Raw genomic sequence first — 22,854 nt, 5'->3', positions numbered from 1 at the left:
AAATGTGATATCACACACAATGAGGTATTTAGTTTTCAATCAAAGAGGTATTATATTCCAAACTGTGAAAATAGTGATGTCAACGTTTAGTAATGCAAAAAGATGCTTCTATTCAGAGCAGGTGCTGTCTAACACTGAGACAAACTACTGGCCAAGGTACATGGAATAAGAGTGGATAATGAACAGCCTTAGGAACATTTACTTTGTATCCCCTCCTCACCAGTTTATGGATCACTGTGGAGGAGCAGAAAATTCTAAGGGACAGACATTGTTGATTACTCCTAGGAAACAGTTTCCTCAGTACACAACAAGGCAGCTGAGTCATTGAACTCACATTAAGCGTGACAGCAAGCAGGAGCCTAGTGCAGGCACATAGGTGACCACACTCCTGTGTTAAGATTGGAGGTAGCCATGAAGATGTACCACTTGCAGAGGAGAGATTGGCATTTAATATTTGCATGGGGAGAAGTAGTATGAAATTTCATCTATAGTTATACCCTAGGTTACTCCACTATGTTCCAGTGGAATGCAGTCCAAAATATATATGGACAGGACTCATTTGACTTGACGGTTGAAAACTAGGACAGAAAGTTTAAGGGATACAGATAGGTGTTAGATCTATGGTAACTGAGGGAAAGGGACTGAATGCAAATCTCAAAGGAAATAATAAAAAGAAATAAGTAATTCCTTAATCTTGGGTCAAACCTGGTGATTTAAAGCTGTAGGAAGTTTATGACAAACCTTCTGGAATTGACAAAGAGAAATATAATACTGAAAAGAAAACTTATGCTGTGCACAGTGATAGTATTTGGGGTCCCTTCAGGTTAAAAGAGCAACCCATAGAAGACTATAAATGAGAATATGTCAATTCCTTTGGAATGTATTTGACTGAAAAGGCTGATGAGATGGATTCCTGCTAGAGAGTGAACAAATATAGACATAGTTCCATGGATTATCACAAAGAGACTACTGTAACAATAACCCAAGGCATCAGGGTACAGTTTAAGATGGGGGCAGGGCATACTAGAATTTTAAAAGAGTGGGTTCTGTGTTGCAGGAAGTAAAGAGTTGCAAACTTGAGGTGCCCAACAATGTGTGCATCAAGGTTTCAGACTTAACTGACAAGTGTTATAAGGCATGCCCAGAGTCCTGTAAAGAGGGAGGCCTGAGAGGATAATGCATCTGGGATGTCTTTTGCTGAGGAAACCCATATGCGTGGTGTGGAATTGAACCTACACATAGGCATTGTGTGTTATATAGTAAACAGATCTGATGTTAAGGGATGGTGCATTGTGGACCATATCATCTCAATACTACACTTAGATGTTGGGTGTGTGTCTGAAATTGGGGACAGTTTTATTCATGGCCACTGTGCTGTCTCTAATTCAGTTGTTCATGATACTCATGATGTGGTTATAAGGAGAGATTGTAGGATTTTGAAGAGTTTGGGCCTGTATGGTGAAAGTAGTTAATTATTCACAGACTTTTCAGAGTTATAGCCTCAAGTTCAGGTTCCTTGTACTTTACTCTGTAAAGAGTTGATTCACTCAAGTCTCACCACCTGCAGCTTTCCTGAACCCTACTATGTCTGCTCTGCTCTTTAATATTGATGGTATCTCTTAAAAACAAGGAGTCAAAATAAGCCAATCTGCCATTACATGTTTCATTTCAGGTAATTTTTCTCACGGGGAACACAGAAGTAAATGATAAAAATAATGAGAAACTGTTTGTCCATAAGTCAATGCAGTTCTTACATATGTGAGCTGATATGTATTTTTGGATTCTGTTAGAATATTGGAATACTAGAACTGGAGAGGTGTGTTTTAAAGAAGTTTTAGGTTAAATTGTGGGGTATGAACATATAAATGTCTTTGTTGTATCTTATGTCTCTCTCCACAGTACTTGTCCCTGTTACTATAAAAATTGAACATTGCTTATTTTAATACATTTTTATCTAGAGTCTAAAGCTATCTTTAGGGAGGTAATCTGTCCAGGTTTGTTTTCCACCATCAAGTATTTATTACATTTTAAAGAAGGAGCATGAGCTCTGAAGACTAGATAGTTATAGCTATAGATTTCCATGTTAACAAAGGCAGAAAAGAAACTCACTAAAGAGGTGTAAAGTGTGCAAGTCTGAAAGACATCAAAAGACAGTTTTCAGTTGGTAACACAAGTTAGGATGGGAAATAAATTAGGTAGAACATTTTGGACTCAGCAAAATAGGATAAATAATGGAGCTCTTTGAATTTGTCAAATATTAATAGACTGGACATTGATAATGTAATTCTTGACTGTATATATTGTAATGTTTATTGTATATAGTTTTTATTACATTAGCTATTACCTTCTCTTATTATTTTAGACAAAAATGCAGAAATGTGGTGATTTATTATTTCGGTGCACTAAAAAGAAATTTGGAACTCAGCAGCCTAAAGACAGTGGGTGATAATGTAGGACTCACAAACATAATACGAAGAAGAAGAAAAAAAAGAAAATAAATATTTCTGTATAGGAACTTTATAACTTCAAAGCAATCATCACTTACTATTTCAAGGAGTTATTTTATGCATTCTTTCTGATTTGATTTTTGTAACACCTAAAGTTAGGATTTCTTTCTATTCCTTTTACTTCCTTTTCTTGTTTTACTGTATTAGACAGCAATTCTAGTACAATATTGCAAATCAGTAACAAGAGGAAACATCTTTTCTTCATGCCTTAAAATTGCTTTTTATTTCTCATTACATTTATTTATTTGTGTACTATGAGAGAGAGTCAGGATCATAATAAAACTGACACTGTCATTTCATTTATTTATTTATTTGTTGTGATCTTGGGGGTCAAACTCAAGGCCTGGTACATTTTAGGCAACTTGTCTGCCACTGAGCTACATTCCCAGACATCAGATACTGAACTTTTTGTGACTCACATTTTTTAAGTTTATAACTTTATTATTCTTCTGTTTTCCCCTTTTTTCTTTCTTGTAATAATATCTTTGCACAATAAACAGAAATGGTTGTAATGTGAAAAAAAGGAAAATGAGGTGAAATGATGAAAAAAACATTTACAGACAAAAATCAAAACCCAAACCAAAGGTGTAAATAAAGCAATGAATATATACCAAATGACAAAAGCCCAAACAGAAAACTTGGAAACTACACTCACTCGGTCAAGATCCAACAGGCTTTGAAAAGTCCAAATCTTGCAGAAACTCTCTCACCAACCAACTGCTTCTCTGAAATGAAAAGATCAAATCCAGCCCCAGGTGGTGCCCTTTTATTGGCTGATACCTAGCTTACATTCCTAGGACTTCATGTGATGTCACATGCAATGGTCCGATCAATGCCTGTAAAATCCACAGTGATTTCTAACATTTGTCTCTCACATTCTTGTCTCCAGCCACTCTACTAATAGATTTTCGTGGTCATGTTCTAATATTTGGCAAAGATCTACTTACAAGAGGTAGAGTTTATTAAACTTCAGATTTATAGAAACACAAGTCAACCCAATGGGAGGAAATAATGGCGTGGACATCAGCAGAGTTGTCCAATTGGTTATATGGCATTTGTAATCTTGATATTCTCTGATATGTCCTTGACCTATCCAAGTAGCTCTAGTCCAATCTTAAGCATGTGTCTCTAGTCAGAAGTGTCAAGTTACATTTTAGGTGCCCTGATTGATATAGTCAATCTGTGGTTCTTTCTTCTTGACTTTCATCAGGGTATCTGCATCTGAACAGCTATTGGGTCTCAGCTGCCACTTTGCATCTCTAACTTCATCCAGCTTCAGAACTGTTGTGAGACAAAGAGGGTCATAAGGCACATGGACCCCATGACCCTCTACTTTCCTAGCTTGGGTTGTGCTTGTAGCACAAGCACACTGCATGGGAAAACACCAGTCTCTACCACTGGGAATGATTTTTATACCAATGTAGGCTGCTCATCATCTTGGTCACTTTAACCCTCCAACTTACTCTGTGACTGCCTTTTGGAAAGAACAGCAAGACCAGTAAGTCCTCTGGAGAAGGGAGATGGGTGAAGGAGATAAAGGGGACTAGTTGGGAAATAGTTTTGGTACAGGAATAGGGGACATGAGAGGTAGTGTAGAATAAGGAGTATTTTCTGTCCTGAGGAACTTCCTGTCAACAAAGTAACATGAAAAGCATGTGTGTGTGTTGACATGTGACAGGTGCCATAGACATTCTAGGGTAGGACTGAAACTTCCCTGAATTGCAGAGTAGGAGGGAGCTAGGAATAATCAACAATGAGGAGGCAAGGGCCTGCTCTGATCTTCGTAGCATATTTCAAGGCACACAAGTAGGATGCTGCCTTGGAAATAGCATCCTGTCTTTCCTAAAGATCTGGGTGTAGAAGGAGAAATATGCAGCACTATTGGTCAGTGGATCCCGTCCTTCTCAGTGCTGAGTAAGTCCCGTTTGTTAAAGTCCTTAAGAGAGGCACTTTCTTTATTCTTTCAGGTTTTATTTCGGGGAAAGTGAAATGGTCTACTTGAACTCCATTCTTGGTATGGTGTAGTGCCACAGGAAGGATCCTGGTGGGAAATTTATTTCCTGTGTAATGATGTGTTAGGTCTATGAGTTCCAGTATCCATCCTCCAGTTATTGGGTCTTAGCTACCATCTTCTCCATCTTTTCCCTCACAGCTGCCCCTGCACTGTTGTTGAATATCCCTAAGGAAATCACATGTAGCATCGACCCAATGAATGTCTACATCCCTAATGGTTCCTGTGGGACCAGGGTTCCATGATATCTTAAAGGGCTGCCTGTGTCAAAAGGACAGACAACAGGTCTCAGGCTTCCCTCTTCTTTGATCCCTTCATCACCTCCTAATTGCTTTCTGACTGTCTTTCAGAAGAACTGCAGGAATTGTAAATCCACTGGGGGCTGGGAGAATGGAGATAAGGGGCAGAACAGGGGAAAGGAGGTGGAGAGGATGAAGAGGAAATGAGAGGACCTGAAGAGAGAGTAGAGTCTGTCCAGAGGAGCATAAATGAAATCAGTCAGGGGAAGAGGATGTTTTGCTGGGGCAGGCACCTTGAAGAAGTGAGACCAGGGACAACTGTATCAAACAGCAGAGTATGACCTTGGTTACATTGTCAACCATGAGGAGGAAAGACCTTGCTGTGATGGTTCTTGGCTTACGTCAATGTGGTGTGCTTTGCAAAGGGATTCCCATTCTGGGCTACTGAAGAAGGGTCTGGCAGAAGAGAAAGGTGGCTCCATCATTCAGTGGACTTCTCTCCAGATCCTGTCTTTCATGTCCTTTGGCAGATGATGACATCTGTGTCTTTGTCTCCATAGCCTTCTTCATCTAGGCTTCCCATGTTGAGTCCCACCTCCTGATCCAAGAATCTTGCATCAATTTTCCATCTCTTGGAGGGATTTATAACTGACATTTGATCTTACACTAACTTTGTTCTGTTACAATGTGGGAAGGTAAGAAGGCCTTGACAGGCCAGCTGCCATGGGACTTCTTTATGACCAATGCTCACCATTGGGGTCAGGCCTACAAGGAAACCTTGATCATCATGGATCTCTTGATGACAGCTACTGGTGCAGTGTGAAGCACTGGTTGAGTGTTGTGTCTGAACTGTTTTCCAGGTCACCTTCCAGGTAGGGAGAGGCTCACTGAGTTGGCAAGGAGAAATAAAATCATCAGGGTATCCAGGGCCCTAATCTGTGTGAATCATGCACCTGAAGGTAAGGTTGAGTACAGTAAGCATCTGTTTGTGGTAGAAGATGAGTCTCTGAAGCCTGGTCTTGATGTGGTGAAAAGGGTCCCATGATGTGGCATGTGCCGGCATCCATGATACACAGGTAAAGTTATCATTGACTTGCTCAACTGAAGAGTAATGGGAGTCTGAGAGACTGCAGAGGTGTGACAAGCTAAGAACCAACTTCTCTGTTGTAGCTGGCCTCTACCTCCATTCTGACCATCTGATCCTGGCCTGTTAACAAACCCTGATGCATATTAAAGTCTTTGGACCGATCTTCCCAGCAGCTGTCATTTACTTCTAGAACACTGACCATCTGGTGAGTCCCAAGTGCACACAACAAGATCAGTCAGTTTCTACACTGAGAGAGAGAGAGAGAGAGAGAGAGAGAGAGAGAGAGAGAGAGAGAGAAATTTTCAGTTTGTGGGTATCACCTGGTGTCAGACTGTGTTTCTGCTGCATATCAGTGAAGGCAAGGCTGATAAATGGTTGAGGAGTCTCTTGAATTGTAGACATGAGATAGGGAAATTTCCTGAATCCTCATTTTATATTTTACTTTTTTTGAGACTGGATCTCATTATATAGCCCTGACTTTCCTGATACTCTCTGTGTAGAACATGCAGCTCTCAATCTCACAGAGATTGACCCCCTTTCTCTACCTCCTGAGTGCTGTGATTACAGATTTGAACTGCCATGCCTTGTAGTGGATAGCCATCCCAGCATTGGCCTGGAAGTTCCAGCCCCCACTGAGGCTTCGGTAATTGTCACGCCCACAAGGCAGGGTGGAGAAGGAAGCAGAAGACCGAGGATCGAGGATCGAGAGGAAGTCTCTCTCTCTTGTTCCGGGACCCTGGACGCTGGAGGTGGACCGAGTAGAGTTCTCCAGAGAACACTGCCGGACTGCACTATACCTTTGCCAGACCCTGCAACCTACCCCTTCATTTGTTAGTTACCCCTACAAAATATACCTCCCTTTTAACTATGTGGAGTGGCCTTAATAATTTCACCAATATCTGGCGCCCAACGTGGGGCACGAACCCATGACTCTGAGATTAAGACTTTAATCCAAACCTTCCATTCTGATAAAAAACAAGTTTTTTCCAACAGCAATCTCTGAAGTCTCCAGAAGGAAGATGGGGCCCCAACAACAACTCTACCCAATCCAGAATGATGCCATGGTGATCATCATCATACTACACTTCTTGCCAGAATTTCAGACAGTCTTACCCATTACTCTGAGAGGTACAGTTAGTCTAACTGAGATTTAACTATCTGAGCTTTCTCACAATACCCAACAGAGATACCATCACCCCATAAACAGCAGAAAACAATGCCTCTTATCCCTAAGGTTTCATATTTCTCAGGGTTATGGATAATGGTTCTAGGGTTGGGGGTGGAAGAAACTGTTAAACTCAGTACTCTCCTTAAGGAAAGAAAATATGTCTCAAAAAAAAGGGAAAAAAAAGAAATGGAATGGATAGGTATAAGATATTATGGTAGAATATTATATACATTAGTAAACAAATTTAGTAATATAGCAGCCTTTGCACTGTTATGAATTCTTATATGTTGATAGAAATATAAATTTTTTATATTTCTATTTTAGATAATTTGTATATTGATACAAATACAGAACTATGTTTGTTATATTGTACACATATTTTTACACTTATTTGAAATATTTATATATTGATACAAATGTGAATTTATATCTGTTATACTGTATGTATGTTCTACTTCTGATTAAGATATTCTGTATACTGATATATATTTAGGATTATTATCATATTGCATATTGCACTATACATTCCTACCTCTGTTAAAGATACTTCGTGTATTGTCACAATTTTAAAGTCATTGTCCTTTTACTGTACTTTTGCTTACAGACTGTTTGCCTTATTTATAGGAAGCCTTAGTCCTTAGGTTGTTTAGGTAGATAAGACTTAGAGAGTTATTGTCACCTATGCTTGTCATCTCTATAATTATGTTAGTTAGGTTATCCAGATTTATAAATACAAAGTTCAGATAGACAGATAATCTTCAAACACTTCATGGACCTAGAGAATATGGCATTTAAATAACTTAGAATTCTGTTGACTTGAGACACAATTGCTCCTGGCAGCACCAATTTGATCCCGAGAGAATGTTGGGCTTCTAAGACATTTCCATTTAGAATTTTTCTTCTTGGCACAAAATAGCCTACTGGACAAAGAACTGCCCTTGCCTCAAATGCTGACAGTACAAATGCTGTCCTTTCTGGACAAGCGGGACACAAGGAAAGCGACCACTATACTTTGCCAAGACAGGGTAAGATGGTCTTTCAGAATTCCTGCTTCTGAAAATGGTCTGTCAGATACTCTAGGCCTGTAGCCAATGTGAATGCACCAATGATGCTGAGAAACATTAGGTGACTGTCCAGGCTGCTAGTTGTCTCTGTCTACTCTTGCAAGACTCCCGAAAGTTGCTTGCTTCCTTCTCCCATTACTCAGGTATTATTATATTCCTTCTCAGGTCTTTGATGAGGTTGGAGATGAGCAGTTACAGTTACAACTTAGTATATATACACATATATTATCTTAGATAGAACATATTAAGTATTAGACTCAGGTTCTTTAGGATAGGACACCTTTTGGAATGATCTTTGTAACATGCCACCTACCCATGCCCTAGAATTCTCTGGATTTTACTATGTGTTTTTTGCTTAATATTGTTTGCACTTATTGTAATTCCAACTTATCTAAGTCATTATCCCTCATTACTCCTGGACAATATTTGATAACCATCTCTTTGTATATAGTCTTGTATTAGGTTAGAACTTTCTTATTTAGACAAAAGGGGAAATGTAGTGGATAGCCATCTCAGCCTTGGCCTGGAAGTTCCAACCCCCATTGAGGCTTCAGTAATGGTCACGCCCACAAGGCGGGGCAGAGGAGAGAGCAGAAGACCGAGGATTGAGAGGAAGTCTCTCTATAACTCCGCCGGACTGCGCTATACCTTTGCCAGACCCTGCAACCTACCCCTTCATTTGTATGTTACCCCACAAAATAAACCTCCCTTTTAACTACATGGAGAGGCCTTAATAATTTCACCAATATCGCCTGTCTTCAAGTACTGTATGTTCAGCATCAATGGTAAATTCCTCCAAACATTTGAGGGAAAGGAGACAAGTTCTGTGCTTCTTTCATCCTGACAGGGTCAGAGTTTGAACTGAAGGTACTGTCATCCATGATGGACTACAAACTGCAGCAAAGACCAAATCTAACCTTCAGAATCAAAGTCTATATCTACCACTGTACAGATACCTGGAGGTGAGAACTGCTGTCATGAATTCTTCAGGGGACCCAAGTCAGTGGGCTGGAGGAGGTATGTCCTAGCTGATACATCCTTGGAAACAAGGCACAGAGCATGCAAAGGCTACTCTCTAACCCCTTTTCACAGGATCCCCACCTGCAATCCAGGCACAAATCCCATGACTTCAACCTGACCAATCAGGAGAGTCCAGATTGGCTACCTGGTCTGATTGATTGAGTTCTTTCCATTTGAGCCATGAGATCACATTGAGGACTCAAGGTGGGTCACTGAGACAGCTGGTGACTGTCTTGGTATGTTGAAGGCAGGGCTCTCACTTTAAGGACCTCAGTGGCAGAGGCAGTGCATGAAGCCACATATTCTAGATAGGAGCTTCCAGTTCTACTAATCTGTCACTCAGATCCTGTCTGCTTGTCTGTTGACTTCCATGGCTACTCTTGCTCATGGATCCCACAGTGCTTTTGTTCCTTGTCAAAAACACTTTGGGTTGGATTTAGTCCATTGAACCTTGTTTATATGCCCTGGTTAATCCAGAGGGCCTGATCCAGTTGGGGGCTCCACAGCTTTTGTTTCACAATTCATTAGGTAACCCAGGTAGAGAGCTGCAGGTTTTTGGATTCTGAACCAACTGGGACTCTGTGCAGCCCCCTCTAGACAGTCTGTGATGGTAGAGGTGATCAGTCCCTCCCAAGAACATTGTGGACCATCCCAGGAAGAACACTGTCCTATTCCATGTATATAGTGTTCTTTTGTTCATGTTCTGACCCCTATGACCTGCAGATTTTGCATATGAAAGAAAACAGTGATCCTTGTCTTTTGGGACAAGCATGTCACACATTACAAGTTAAACTTAGTTGTATCTGTTTTCTTAAAAATGTCTAAATATCATTCAGTTTTGAGGGTGAGAATGTGCTTTTTATCCTGTATGCTCATTTATTTATTTCATCTATTTATTTATTTATCTCTCTACTGAGTTATTTATTCATTTATATATTCATTCTATGTGTCTTTTACATCAGTATCTTGATCACATTTATGTCCCCATCCTTTCACATCGGCCCTCCACTCTTACACTTGCCCAAACAAAACTAAATTTAAGAGAATAGAAAGAAAACATAAGATAAAATTAAAAAGGGGAGACTTAAAGGCTTCCTTGTGGAAGCTGCAGTGACCGAGTGTGACAGTGAGAGTCACACTGTGAACCCCTCCCTCTATCCATGTCTTCACTTGTTAGTGCTCATTGCAGAGTCACTGGTCAGTTCCAGGTCTCAGGTTTCTACTACACTAATGTTGTATTTGATACTGTCATCTGTCCTTTGCAATTGGCACGTTGACTTGTTTCACTCAATGGGTATGCAACTTTTTTAATTATATTTGTGTTTTAATTTTACATATCAGCCATGGGGTACCCTGTCCTTCCTCCTCCTGCCCCCGACCCACCTTCCCCCAGCCCCTCCCCTCCATTTCCATCTCCTCCAGGGCCAAGAGTCCCCTGGGGATTCAGGTCAACCTGGTAGATTCATTCCAAGCAGGTCCAGTCCTCTCCTTCCAGGCTGAGCAAAGTGTCCCCGCATATGCCCCAGGTTCCAAACAGCCAGCTCATGCACTAAGGACAGGACTGGGTCCCACTGCCTGGGTGCCTCCCAAACAGGTCAAGCTATTCAATTGGCTCGCTTATCCAGAGGGCCTGATCCAGTTGGGGGCTCCACAGCTTTTGTTTCATAATTCATGAGGTAACCCAGGCTCAGAAAGACAAACATGGTATGTACTCCCCCATAGTACGACACTAGATGTAAAACAAAGATGACTAGACAGCTACTCACAACTCCAGGGGGGCTACCTAAAACACAGGACACTAAGAAAGACACAGGGATCGCCAATGTCAGAGAAATGCATGAGATCTACATGAACAACCTAGACGACAGTGGGAGTAATGAAGGGCAAGTTTCGAGGGAAAGAGAGCTTAGGGGAGCAGGAGATCCCAGCTGGATCAAGAACAGAAAAGGAGAACAAGGAATAACAGACCATGATAAATGAAGACCACATGGGTATGCAAATTTAAAACTCTGACTTCAAAATTACTAGTGCCACAGTACAAACCCACTTCTAAATAACGTGATAAAGATTATCCTGGAGATGGAGAGGAGAAGATGAGAACCAGAGATTGCAGAGGCAGCAGGAAAGAATTGTCTAAGCGAGGAATTTGGAGAGGATGGAAGAGAGAGAGGGAGGAGTCATGGGGAGAGGGATGCACAGTAGGTCTAGCTTAAGTGACGCATATTTTAATTTCCTCTAGAGTCCCTGTCATATGTCTGTGCTCATTAAAGTGATGAGCTTTTTACTTCAGGAGACACAGGGTGGCAACTTGCAGGTGTGACCTGAGACAGCAGAAGTTGGAGCTCTGCAGAAAGTCCTGATGGCAGTGTGTCCTCTTCCTCAGCATAAAGGGTCTGTGTCCAGCAGAGGAGGAGGTAAGCCATCTACCACAGCTTTCTCTCCAGGGAACCCTAGTTATCAAGGAAATATGATCCAGGGCTGGTGTTTCACAGCATCCTTCTCTGAGGCAGACTTAGGCCAATATCATGTGCAAGCTGCCCTTGAGCGCGCAGACCCTGTGGACCAGTCTGCAGGAGAATCACTAGCAGTACTCATTAATCTGTCCAACAACATTCAGGTTTCTGATCCAAGTGAAATGTTTCCCCATATGAGGGAAAGGGAGTTCCTTCCTCTCTTTCTTCTTCCTTCTTCCCTGTTGTTGTATTTTCAGCCTCATTTGTCTCTGTTTCCTGCCCATTAGAAAAGACACAGTCTTACGGCATGCTGGTCTAGTTTATGTGTTGGTGTAGGGGCCTCACTGTAAGGAGATTTATCAGAACCATATTTGTCTCCTACCACTTCAGATAGAATGCTAGTACTTTGCTCCACTTTGGAAGTGAGTAGGCCTTACCTAGCCTAGGGCACAATGTTCAGAGATGGGGTCCAAACTCTTAAAACTACTTTGTACCCAGGTGTCACTGGGTACAGTGGTCAGGCCTAGACAGCCTTGTTGACCACAGAGGTATGGCTTTCAGCTAGGCTGTCTGCTTGCTTGTCCTGCTGGGCTGAATGTGTAAAGTGTTGTCAGGTGTAGCTGACAGGCAGCTAGCCTCTCGATGCAGTGAAGGATGGCCACTCTGATGGGGGTGAATGCCAAGGCTCATCTGTGGGCGGCACATGGCCGAAAGAATCACTGAGACATAACAGCCTGTAGTAGATGCTTAGTTTTTGGTTTCTGGTCTAAACTTAACCCTGGCTTAGAGATTAGGAAGAATGAGGCTGACCAGGTAGGTCTGCCTCAATTCCAATAGTAGGTGGTCACTTATCTTGTATTACAGAGGACAAGAGATAGATAGATAGATAGATAGATAGATAGATAGATAGATAGATAGATAGATATAGAGATAGACAAATAGATAGACAGACAGATAGAAGCAGTTGATGCATGGCTACAGAGGGATATTGAAATAACTTAGTGTAGGTGGCACATCTCTTCTCTCTGATCTTAACAACATTGAGATGGAACAGGTTGAATCAAAGATGGTGAACACCTTTATGTTGTGATATACATTCTGTCACTGGCCAGTGACTTAGTCGTTGTTAGGTTCCAGAGAGTGGGGAATGGGGATTCATAAGACCTAGCAAGGGAAACCAGCCAAGAGACAATGACCTGCTTGCTCCTCTGCCCATGCCCTGTCTGTATGTCAGTGAGTGATCATTAAGGAATGTCTCACCCTGATGCACTTAACTGAAACCATGGCCTGTGGAAGGGAGTCTTGGTTAATGTGGCCAGGCATGGAATCTCTCAGGAGACAGCTTATGTGGACCAGGTCTCCAAACCCTGGTAATGATGGTATCTAAGAATGTGACCCTTAGGAACCAGAGTTGATGCCTAAGTGTCCAGGTGAGTATAACGTGAACTCTTTATATTGCTGTCCACTGCAGGGGGCATGTGGTGGCCTTTAGATTGTTACATGAGAGAAGTCAGCTTATGCTCAGTCTCACACACTCAACACCAACCTTCCTTTACTGCCTGCCTCCTGGCAGTAGCATGACCAGGTGCAGACAATACAAGCTTTTGGTATGAAGATCATTTCACACACTACCTCAAATTTGTTCAGGAATACTCACTTCCCAGTGGAATAAAGTGAGTCCAAGTGATGCTGGGTAGCTTGCTCTTTTGGACAGAGGCTGAGTGGTTGGGACTGTTTAAATTCCTCCTAGGTCACTGACACAGATAGGATGACTAGTGTGGTAACATCCTGTGTCTCTTGTAGTCTCAGAGGTCAACACCAGAACTCTGATTGACCATCTTTTCTTTCCTCAGATCTGCAGGTTCTGGTGGATATGTTCTGAGACAAAGCTCATCCTCACCATATGTGCATCCTGTCTCACCATTAAAACTAGGCCTCACCATTAAAATAACCAGGAAATGCCACAAATGTACCCCGAAGGAGACCAAACAGAATTGAGACAAACAAGTACTAAGTGCTCTAAAACATTAAGGATAGCTTACTTAATTTGTATATAGATTGCCAATTTCCTTGCAGCCAGTACAAACCACTGTTTGACAAAACATCTCTTACCTCACTCCTGCCCAATCAGGAATTCAACCCCCATCTGAATCCAGAATTTCCCTAACTCCAGTCCTTTACAGCTTAAAAATGCTGCCTCAACTGAGCTCGATCCCAGATCCAACACAGTGTTGAATGGATGGAGCACCCAAGCTGGCTCTTGCATTCAAGGTTCTTTGCTGTTCCATATGAACTCAAACTCCAAGTGGTCTCTGTGGGGCTCAGAACATGGGGGAAATAGGAAGTAGGTGTGAAAGGAAAACTTGGCATCTGTGTGTTCATTTCTGAAATTCTATCATGGATTAAATGTGATATGAAGAGATTGTGCTGGGAGTTAAGATGAAGACAGTCTGTGATTGTTTTCCACCTTAGCATCAGACTGCTTAGTTATAAAGTAGGTGTGTTATTACATCTTTTTACCATTATATTGTGAATTGAGTCAGGAGTCAGGAAGATAACCTCTAGCCTTAGCCTGTCATGAGTAGTTGAAACTGGTAACTAAAATCTTTATGAACTCCCTTTTTACTCATAGCTTCAAGAGACAATAAATTATATATTATCTGTCATGTAAAGGATTAAGTGACCACAGTGAGACAGACAGTGGAAGAATGTGATAAAGTATGCCAACTAGGGGTTACACACACACACACACACACACACACACACACACACACACACGTGCACATCTAAAAAATTGACTATGAGATGGGAGGAGGAGACTTAAGGGGTGGGAAGGAGGCAAAGAGGATAATGGTGTATATATGAGATGAACGCAGAAAGTAAATCTGTTTGGGGTGGAGAGAAGGAAGTCTATTTGATGGGGTGGAAGGATAGTGAGATTATAAATGAAAACATAACATCAAAAAGCTTAGTTCTATGCTATATGTAAAAAAAACCCACAAAACAAAACAAAGCTGAGGTGTGCATGGAACAGGCACATAGGGTCAAACATCATCAGCTCTAGAGGCAGGTTCAGGTAAATGAAGGGGCTAGATTGGATTTACTGGTCAGTGGGAAGTTGTGGCCACCTTTCCCGCAGGGGTTCCAGTCATCCGCGCTTTCTACACACAGAAGCATTTTCCATGAATGCTCACAGAGATGGATGTGCAGAGGAGTCATGCCAAGAATCTGCTCAAGAAACACATTTCACATGGAGGTGCACACACACAGTCATTTACTTGGGAGGCCAGGGCAGGTATAACACTTGAACTCAGGATTTTAAGATAATCCTGGGCATCCAAGTAAAAACCAGCCTCAAAAAAAAAAAACAAAAACCACATGATAAACTTAGTGTTCAATTACATTTTTTTCTTCCCATTGTATGTTTCTTCCCTAGTCTAGGGATGTAGTTCAGTTGCTTGGTTGTTTACCTAGCATGGACGTGGTCCTGGGCAAGATCCTCAGCACTCACACAGATAGGGCATGGTGCTGTCTACCTGTGATTGAAGGACACATGTGGTGAAGGCTGCAGGATCAGAAGTTCTAGGTCAGCCTTGCTACATAGTAAGTAAAAGGCCAGCCAGGACTACAGGAGACTCTGCCTCACTAAGACAAACAGTGTACTGTCTCTCACACTGGTATCCAGGCTTTGAATATTTTCTTTTGTGTGTTTTTGGAGTACATGTGGAAGCCAGATAATTAGACACAGACCACTGGGGATGGACTCATGAGGGCACATGGATTTAGTAAAATATAGGTAAAAATTCAAGGTAGAGAGGAGGAATGCTCGGCGTGGAAAGGTTCAAACATGGGTGGGGAAGTGACACATTTGGAAGACTCAACTTGAATGAAGGGCACGTGAGAAAGCTGTAAGAAAACCTACATCTTGAGGCCAAGATAATATACAATCAGAAGGGATACTAGAACACAGGTGGCATGAAAGAATGGGGAAGAACACTCCAGGTTAAAGGCATAGGTGGGGCTGGTGGCAGGCTGCTAGGGGAGAGTGGGGTGGGGAGGGTAAACTGTGCAAGGGTGAGTTAACAAAAACTAAAGATGTCAGAAGAAGCCTTTTGACCATCCACTCTTGGCAAGCTAATTCAAAATGAAACAAAAATAAAAGGATGTTGGTGAGGGTACTGTCCACATGTCATTTCCATGCCAGTGCAGGAAGAGGCTTAGCTGGGAATCTACAGAACCTGTGATTTCAGTGCCCACAATGGAACTGAATGAATGAACTGATTTCTTGATAAAGCATGCAAGCTGGGAGTCACCATGAGTAGAAGAAAATGTGATTCAATGGGTTTTCCTGATTGGTGGTCTTTAGGGACATGCTGGGTGAATAATTACAGTGGAAGAAATGTCCATGTGTGACCTAGCTACAATTTTACAGCCAGGTGAATCATGTATGGAAGAAGCTTTATTTGCCAGAACAGCAGTAGTTACGGTTCCCTGAGCCTGATGCCTCACACCTGTTTATCAGTGTTTGGAGATTCCAGGCATGTAGAAGGTAGCAAGTTTATGTGGGTGCTGAGGAATGAACCCAGGACCTCATGCATGCTACACTTCCAGTCCCTGGAAGGAATATGAAATTTAGATAAAACCCTTTAAACTTTTTAATATGTATTTTTGTGCAAATTTGAGGGGAGCCTGGGCTATGTGGTGAGATCATGTCTAAAGAGTCATGGTTCAACTACATCTTGGAAACAGGTCAGAAAGGACTAAAAATATCCTTTGAATTCAGCAAAGGGTTTAAATGCCACTTTGAGGTGATCAATTTGCTCACTACTTTGACACAGGTATTCTTACCTCTGACACTGTGCACAGCATGAAGTAGTTCCTAGAGTACCTGATTTGATATTGTTCTCATTTGGCAAAAATCAGTTAACTTACATTCATATTTCAGTGGCATCAACCAGACCAATTTCAACATGTTAATGTTTCCCACTACATGCAGATTCTGGGAGGGAAGACAACAGAAAGAACTCACACTAACCATAATCTATGCTGGAATAAGGCATTGTGTGAAGCTCAGGGCACAGTACTTTGCTGGAATTCACAAAGCAGATATCAACCTTTGGGCATTGACCCCTTTATGAACCTCTAGCTCCAAAAATATTTATAATTCAAAACAGTTGCAAAATTACAGTTATGAAGTAGCAATGAAAATAATTTTACGGCTGGGGATCACCACAATATGAGGATCTCAGGGTGTTAGAGGAGGCACAGAAAATACCTGATCTGGAAACCCACTAAATGACAGAGAGGATAACACATTCACCCAGGAGACAAATGTAAATCACATGTGGACAGTCACTGGGAAAGATCATCATAGATTTGATCCTGAAGGTTAACTTCAATGACTTTAAAATGTTACGTTATCTCTATAAACAAAAATGTGATATCTTCTGTTAAGAGGAGATGTTCAGCCAGCCATGGTGGATCATGTCTATAAGGTAAGTCTAACCCTTATAGGAGTTTTAGTAAGGAGATTTGCCTGGTGGATTGAGGTCACGCCCCATCTGAGGGCACGCCAAGGATGCTCCCTGTGGTTGGTGCCTTCCCATTTCCCAGCTCCTTAGAGCTGAGAGAGTCAGACACTACAATAGGCCTGCCCTCCTCCTGCTAGCATTTAGTGCTTTCCCAGTGTGGCTGGAAGCCTGCCCCTCTGAGAGAAGTCTGGAAGGCACGGCCCCTTACACTACCCTTTGCTGGAAGATCCCAACCAAGTGTGAGCTTAGTACTCACCATGCATGCTGCCTGCCGAGAACACCATGCCTCCTAGCAGGCAAAGCCCTGAGAAGCTTGCGGGAAAACTGACACACTCCTCCGAGTGGGGCATGGGGTGAGTTGCAGGTGCAGTAAGGCAGAACTTAGGGGTGCACCCGAAGTCTGGTCAAAGCCAGAGCCTGGGTGGACAGGTATCCAAACCAGAGAACGGGGATCCTTAGAGTGACTCCCTGAATCTCTCCCAGACTGGAGGCTAGGACTCTCTCTGAGGTCTTCTGTGTGTGATCCAAAGGTCTAGGGTTTTACAGTATAGCACTGCTGTGATTAGTCCTTGCTAGGGAGCTTGGGGAGTATTGGAGCATTGATCTTTTCTCCTAAGAATACAGTTTTTCTTCTTTTCTGAAAGGAGTTTTATATCACTGATAAGGGAAGAGTCAGGGAGTTATGAAATAATTGCTTGAGAGTAATGTCTAGAAATTGATGAAAGTTTACACCTGGGTGGGTTGATGTTGATGCACCCACATATACTCTTTGAGGGTCAAGATACCAGGTGTAGTGAAGCTTGTTTGTCAGCAGCACATTACTCAGGAGGTATAGGTGGGAGGGTCCAGAGTTCAACTAACAAAGTTCCAAGAACAATGACAGCCTGTTGGGCTCTGGAGGGAGCAAGCTTCCAGGCACAGTCACTCCAAAAACCTTCCAGACTCTCTGTCCTCAGTTAATCAGACCTTGGGCGCTACCACAGCCCTATTAACAGGGTCCAGAATTTCTTCTAGAATCTACTGATCCGGGTTCCAGTGCATCCAGTGGCTGCTATCAGCATTGACCATTACTGGACCATTCACAGATCTAGTGTGCCTCACAAAATAAACGTACAGAGTCACATAAAGACAAGGACAAACAAAGACACACAGAAACTTGTTGGCCAGTTAGGAAACCCTCAGATCAGGGACTGGGGGCAGCAGAGAATCCAGGATGAACCCCCAAATGTTGTGCCCGTGTTGGAAGACCCCTGAGCAAGACTACCACCACAGAGATGATATCTGATGCAAGCACACATTGGTTTATTAATAGCAAAGCAAGCCCAGGCTTGGTCTGTGTCCAACACTCAACACAGCGGGTAGAGGAGAGCGTCCCTGAGCACTCACTTAAAGGGGTTTGTATAGGAAAAGTTTATGTACAGAGGTTTGAATATCTTAATGAGGATAAGGGGTCTAGGGTTCTTTGAAGTTACTGGCTGAACTATAAGGTAACTATGAGGTTACTAATGACTAACAGGATGCAGGGTATCTACAGAGACATAAATTTTACTCCCTGTGTCCTGTTTTTGCTGAGAGCAGGATATATACAATCAGATTTATTGTTTCACTCCTATTTTCCCATAAGTTCAATCTCTGGTGGGCTCTAAAACTGCTGGTCATCAAATACCTTTAGAGGAGGGGGCGAGAGAGTGTGTCTCAAGAGGGCTACTGATTTTTTCCTTTCAGTAGTAGTGTCTATTTTAATTCCAATAGTGAAAAATTACAAGGCCATAGCAAATAGGCAATCCAGAAGAGAAAACACAAAACCTGTTGTTCCAATGAGCAACATCCTGAATTTGGAATGTAATGCTATGAACTCAGAAATAGACTGGGTAGTAAATTCTTTTGAGGAACAATTATTTTAGTGTCCCATAACTTAACTTTGATAATATATAGATTTACAGCATTCAATTGATAATAGTATCTCACTCAATATTACATTATATTATAAATAGAAATAAGAAAACAACACTTATCTCATTAATGTATGCATTCTCATGTTATTAACAAATTGAAAAATAACATTTATGTTGAATTTAATAATTTTATACTTTTTAATGCTGAAGAGCACTCACACTAAGACCAATTTCAAATTAATGATCCTCCTGCCTTAGCTTCCCATGATGGTAGCTTTGGAAATATGCACCACCATACCAAATAAAATGTATTTCTCAAACTGGATGGTCAGATGTATGTACTTGCATTTATAAGGTATGTGCAATTGGACTTTATATAGCTAATGCCATATTGTTCTCTCTAGAAACAACTGCAGAGCTTAAAATGAAACATAGGTCTATTTTCTAGTTTCCTGTCTCAAACCTTGCGCTTGTATCTTTCATAGGCTCTTACTGATATTGAGTGGAAGTTTGCACGAACAAAGCTATAGATACATACTTTGATGAAGGTAGAACTTGTGACTCCATTCAAAAGTATCCCAACCCAAATAATTTCGCTTTTGGCAACTGATTCAACAACACCTTTGTTGGGATTTTGCTGTGCTCCAGCTGCATGACCGCACATGCACAGTTCAGGAGCTACGCAATGGTCTGGGGTCTTGTGTCTAAAGCATCAGTGTGCAATGGTGATTTTGTATGTGCGGCGTGATCAAACAATCTAGCATGTGTGGCATAGCTAAATTCATCTGCACCTTAAGAACTGGACACAGACCCCCACCTCCTCTCGGTCTGTTCTATTCTCTCTTCACCCCCACCCCACACCATCTATCTCTCTCTCCTTCCCCAGGCCTGGTTCTCTTGTTCCCCCCTAACCCTCTTCCTCCCTATAAAGCTCTAATACTAATACTGGGGTTCGTCGAGGCCATAAACTTTCCTCACAGGAACCAGTGCCAGTTACCAGTGCAGATTATCATTATTACAACCTTCAGGATCAAAGGTGACCCTGATGGAAGACAGAGGAGGCACAACTTAAGAAGCCTCCCAGTAAGACTACTTTGCCTTCTGCATGACAGTTCTTATCTTAAAAATCATAAAATCACTCACACACATGCTTTTGTTATTTCTCAGCCATGAGCTACTAAGTCAGTTTACATGCCCACTGTTTACCAAATCACATGGCCAGGTGCATGATAAGGGTGCAGTCCCGCTGATGCAAGCTCCCTGTCCATGCTGAGTCACAGGAATGCCAAGCTGATGACCTGATACAATGTCAACATTATTGGGTATCACTTCCTCGCTGGGACTAAACACAGTCAGTTCCGCAGAATAGAAGTCAACTCTAATCTAGCTGTCTGTGGAATTTTCTCAACTAGGGCCCCTGTCCCATATAAGCAGCTGTGTGATTTTGACAAAGAGACTATCTGGTTGTCATTTTAATTTTCTCCTCTTTGCAAAATAGCAGTGCCATCTGCTGGCCTCCCAGAGGGCCAAAAAGGTTTTCTGCTAAGGTAAGAGGATGTGAGGCTAGGTCAGGTAAGATGAGGCAAGGTGAGTCAGAACAAGAACTATGGGATGGTAGGTGTGCAGACAACAGAGGCCTGTCCATCCCACATGTCCTGTGCTGAGCTTGAGGTCTGCGATGTGCAGAGCCCAGTTTTGAGAGGCTCCACATCTGTCCCTTTGAGACACCACAGACCTTTCCCACCAAAGCCACATCCCACCAGAAAATGCCAGCCTCCAAATAGAGCCACATGCAACACATCCAATCATAAATGGCATGTGGGGCTTAAGCCCGCCCCTGTAGCTGTCTGGCCCAATGAGCATTCAGGCAGTGACTCTAACCTCCCCCATTCCACCTTGGTCTTTCTTCCTGGTACATTGAGCATGCTCAGACTTGAGGACGTTAAGGAAATACTGAGGAGCTGTTGAGCCTTTGTGGAGGAGGTCTGTGGAGTTCATTCTGGTCAGGGCAGTCTCCTCAGATTCTGGACTTCCTTACAGCCCCGGTTCTGGTAAGGCTGAGGTGAAGACAAACCTGCCTTCTTGACCACTGTCTCCTCTTAGACCAAGTCTAGTGAGGCAGTCTTCTCAGAGCCTGGATACTCCTCACAGCCCATTTCTCATGAGGCGGTGATGCACGCTGTGAATGTCCAGGATGTCAGGATTCAGTTCTGAAAGAATTATAGGCTTTCATCCAGATAATTATAGGCTTAACAATTTCCGTATTTCTTTACTTCATCTTAGTACCTGTGGGATCTGCAATATCCCTTTCTCATTCCTTATGTGAGTAACTTTAATAATCTTTCATTTTTTTTGGTAGTTTTCCTAGAGATTTTTCAGTGTTATGTAGACATACATCTTTTTCTTACCTCTTTTCCATGTTTGTTTTCAATTGATTGAATTTTAAAAATTGACTAGTGGCTTCTTATTCACTTTCTTTTCAGTACTTATATGAAATTTATGTCACAGATTACAAATCTCCTTAAGTCAGGTGTTAAATATTTCATATTTATAATCCAAGCCCTTGGGAAACAGGATTCCATGAGTTTGAAAATAGTGTGGGTTCCACATGTAGCTCTGGCTATCCTGGGCTATGCTGCAGAGTGAGATCTTATTGTAGAACATACACACAAAATCCAAATGTATTCACTTTCATATCAAGTCATTTAATGTTCTAGTTTTTCCTAATCACGGTTTAACGTTAGTCCAGATTTTGTTATGTTTTATTTCCACCTCGATATTTTACTTTCACTCTGACTTTCTCTTTTAATCTGTTGACTATATTAAGAATGAAATATTTAATTTTCATTTAATTGGGATTATCAAGATACTATTCTGTTATTAACTTGAGTTATAATTTCCATGTAGTCGGATTGCACACAGAGTTTTGTATCACTGATAAGGGAAGAGTCAGGGAGTTATGAAATAATTGCTTGAGAGTAATGTCTAGAAATTGATGAAAGTTTACACCTGGGTGGGTTGATGTATGACACCCACATATACTCTTGAGGGTCAAGATACCAGGTGTAGTGAAGCATTTTGTCAGCAGCACATTACTCAGGAGGTATAGGTGGGAGGGTCCAGAGTTCAACTAACAAAGTTCCAAGAACAATGACAGCCTGTTTGCTCTGGAGGGAGCAAGCTTTCAGGCACAGTCACTCCAAAAACCTTCCAGACTCTCTGTCCTCAGTTAATCAGACCTTGGGCGCTACCACAGCCCCATTAACAGGGTCCAGAATTTCTTCTAGAATCTACTGATCCGGTTCCAGTGCATCCAATGGCTGCTATCAGCATTGACCATTACTGGACCATTCACAGATCTAGTGTGCCTCAAAAATAAACGTACAGAGTCACATAAAGACAAGGACAAACAAAGACACACAGAAACTTGTTGGCCAGTTAGGAAACCCTCAGATCAGGGCTGGGGGCAGCAGAGGATCCAGGATGAACCCCCAAATGTTGTGCCCGTGTTGGAAGACCCTGAGCAAGACTACCACCACAGAGCTGATATCTGATGCAAGCACACATTGGTTTATTAATAGCAAAGCAAGCCCAGGCTTGGTCTGTGTCCAACACTCAACACAGCGGGTAGAGGAGAGCGGCCCTGAGCACTCACTTAAAGGGGTTTGTATAGGAAAAGTTTATGTACAGAGGTTGAATATCTTAATAGGATAAGGGTCTAGGGTTCTTTGAAGTTACTGGCTGAACTATAAGGTAACTATGAGGTTACTAATGACTAACAGGATGCAGGGTATCTACAGAGACATAAATTTTACTCCCTGTGTCCTGTTTTTGCTGAGGCAGGATATATACAATCAGATTATTGTTTCAGTCCTATTT

The 22,854-nt window shown here is 42.0% G+C and overlaps 1 long non-coding RNA gene across 1 annotated transcript; it reads left to right on the top strand.

Moving 5' to 3' along the window:
- The first annotated feature begins 3,943 nt into the window (after positions 1–3,943).
- Positions 3,944–5,423, top strand: LOC118576358. The gene is made up of 3 exons (XR_004943937.1): positions 3,944–4,005; positions 4,356–4,421; positions 5,318–5,423. It is a non-coding gene; the product is annotated as an uncharacterized LOC118576358 (long non-coding RNA).
- The last annotated feature ends 17,431 nt before the right edge of the window (positions 5,424–22,854 follow it).

Source organism: Onychomys torridus, unplaced genomic scaffold, assembly GCF_903995425.1.
Source record: "Onychomys torridus unplaced genomic scaffold, mOncTor1.1, whole genome shotgun sequence".
In the NCBI taxonomy this organism is placed as follows: Eukaryota; Metazoa; Chordata; class Mammalia; order Rodentia; family Cricetidae; genus Onychomys; species Onychomys torridus.
This window is presented reverse-complemented; position numbering and strand designations above follow the sequence as displayed.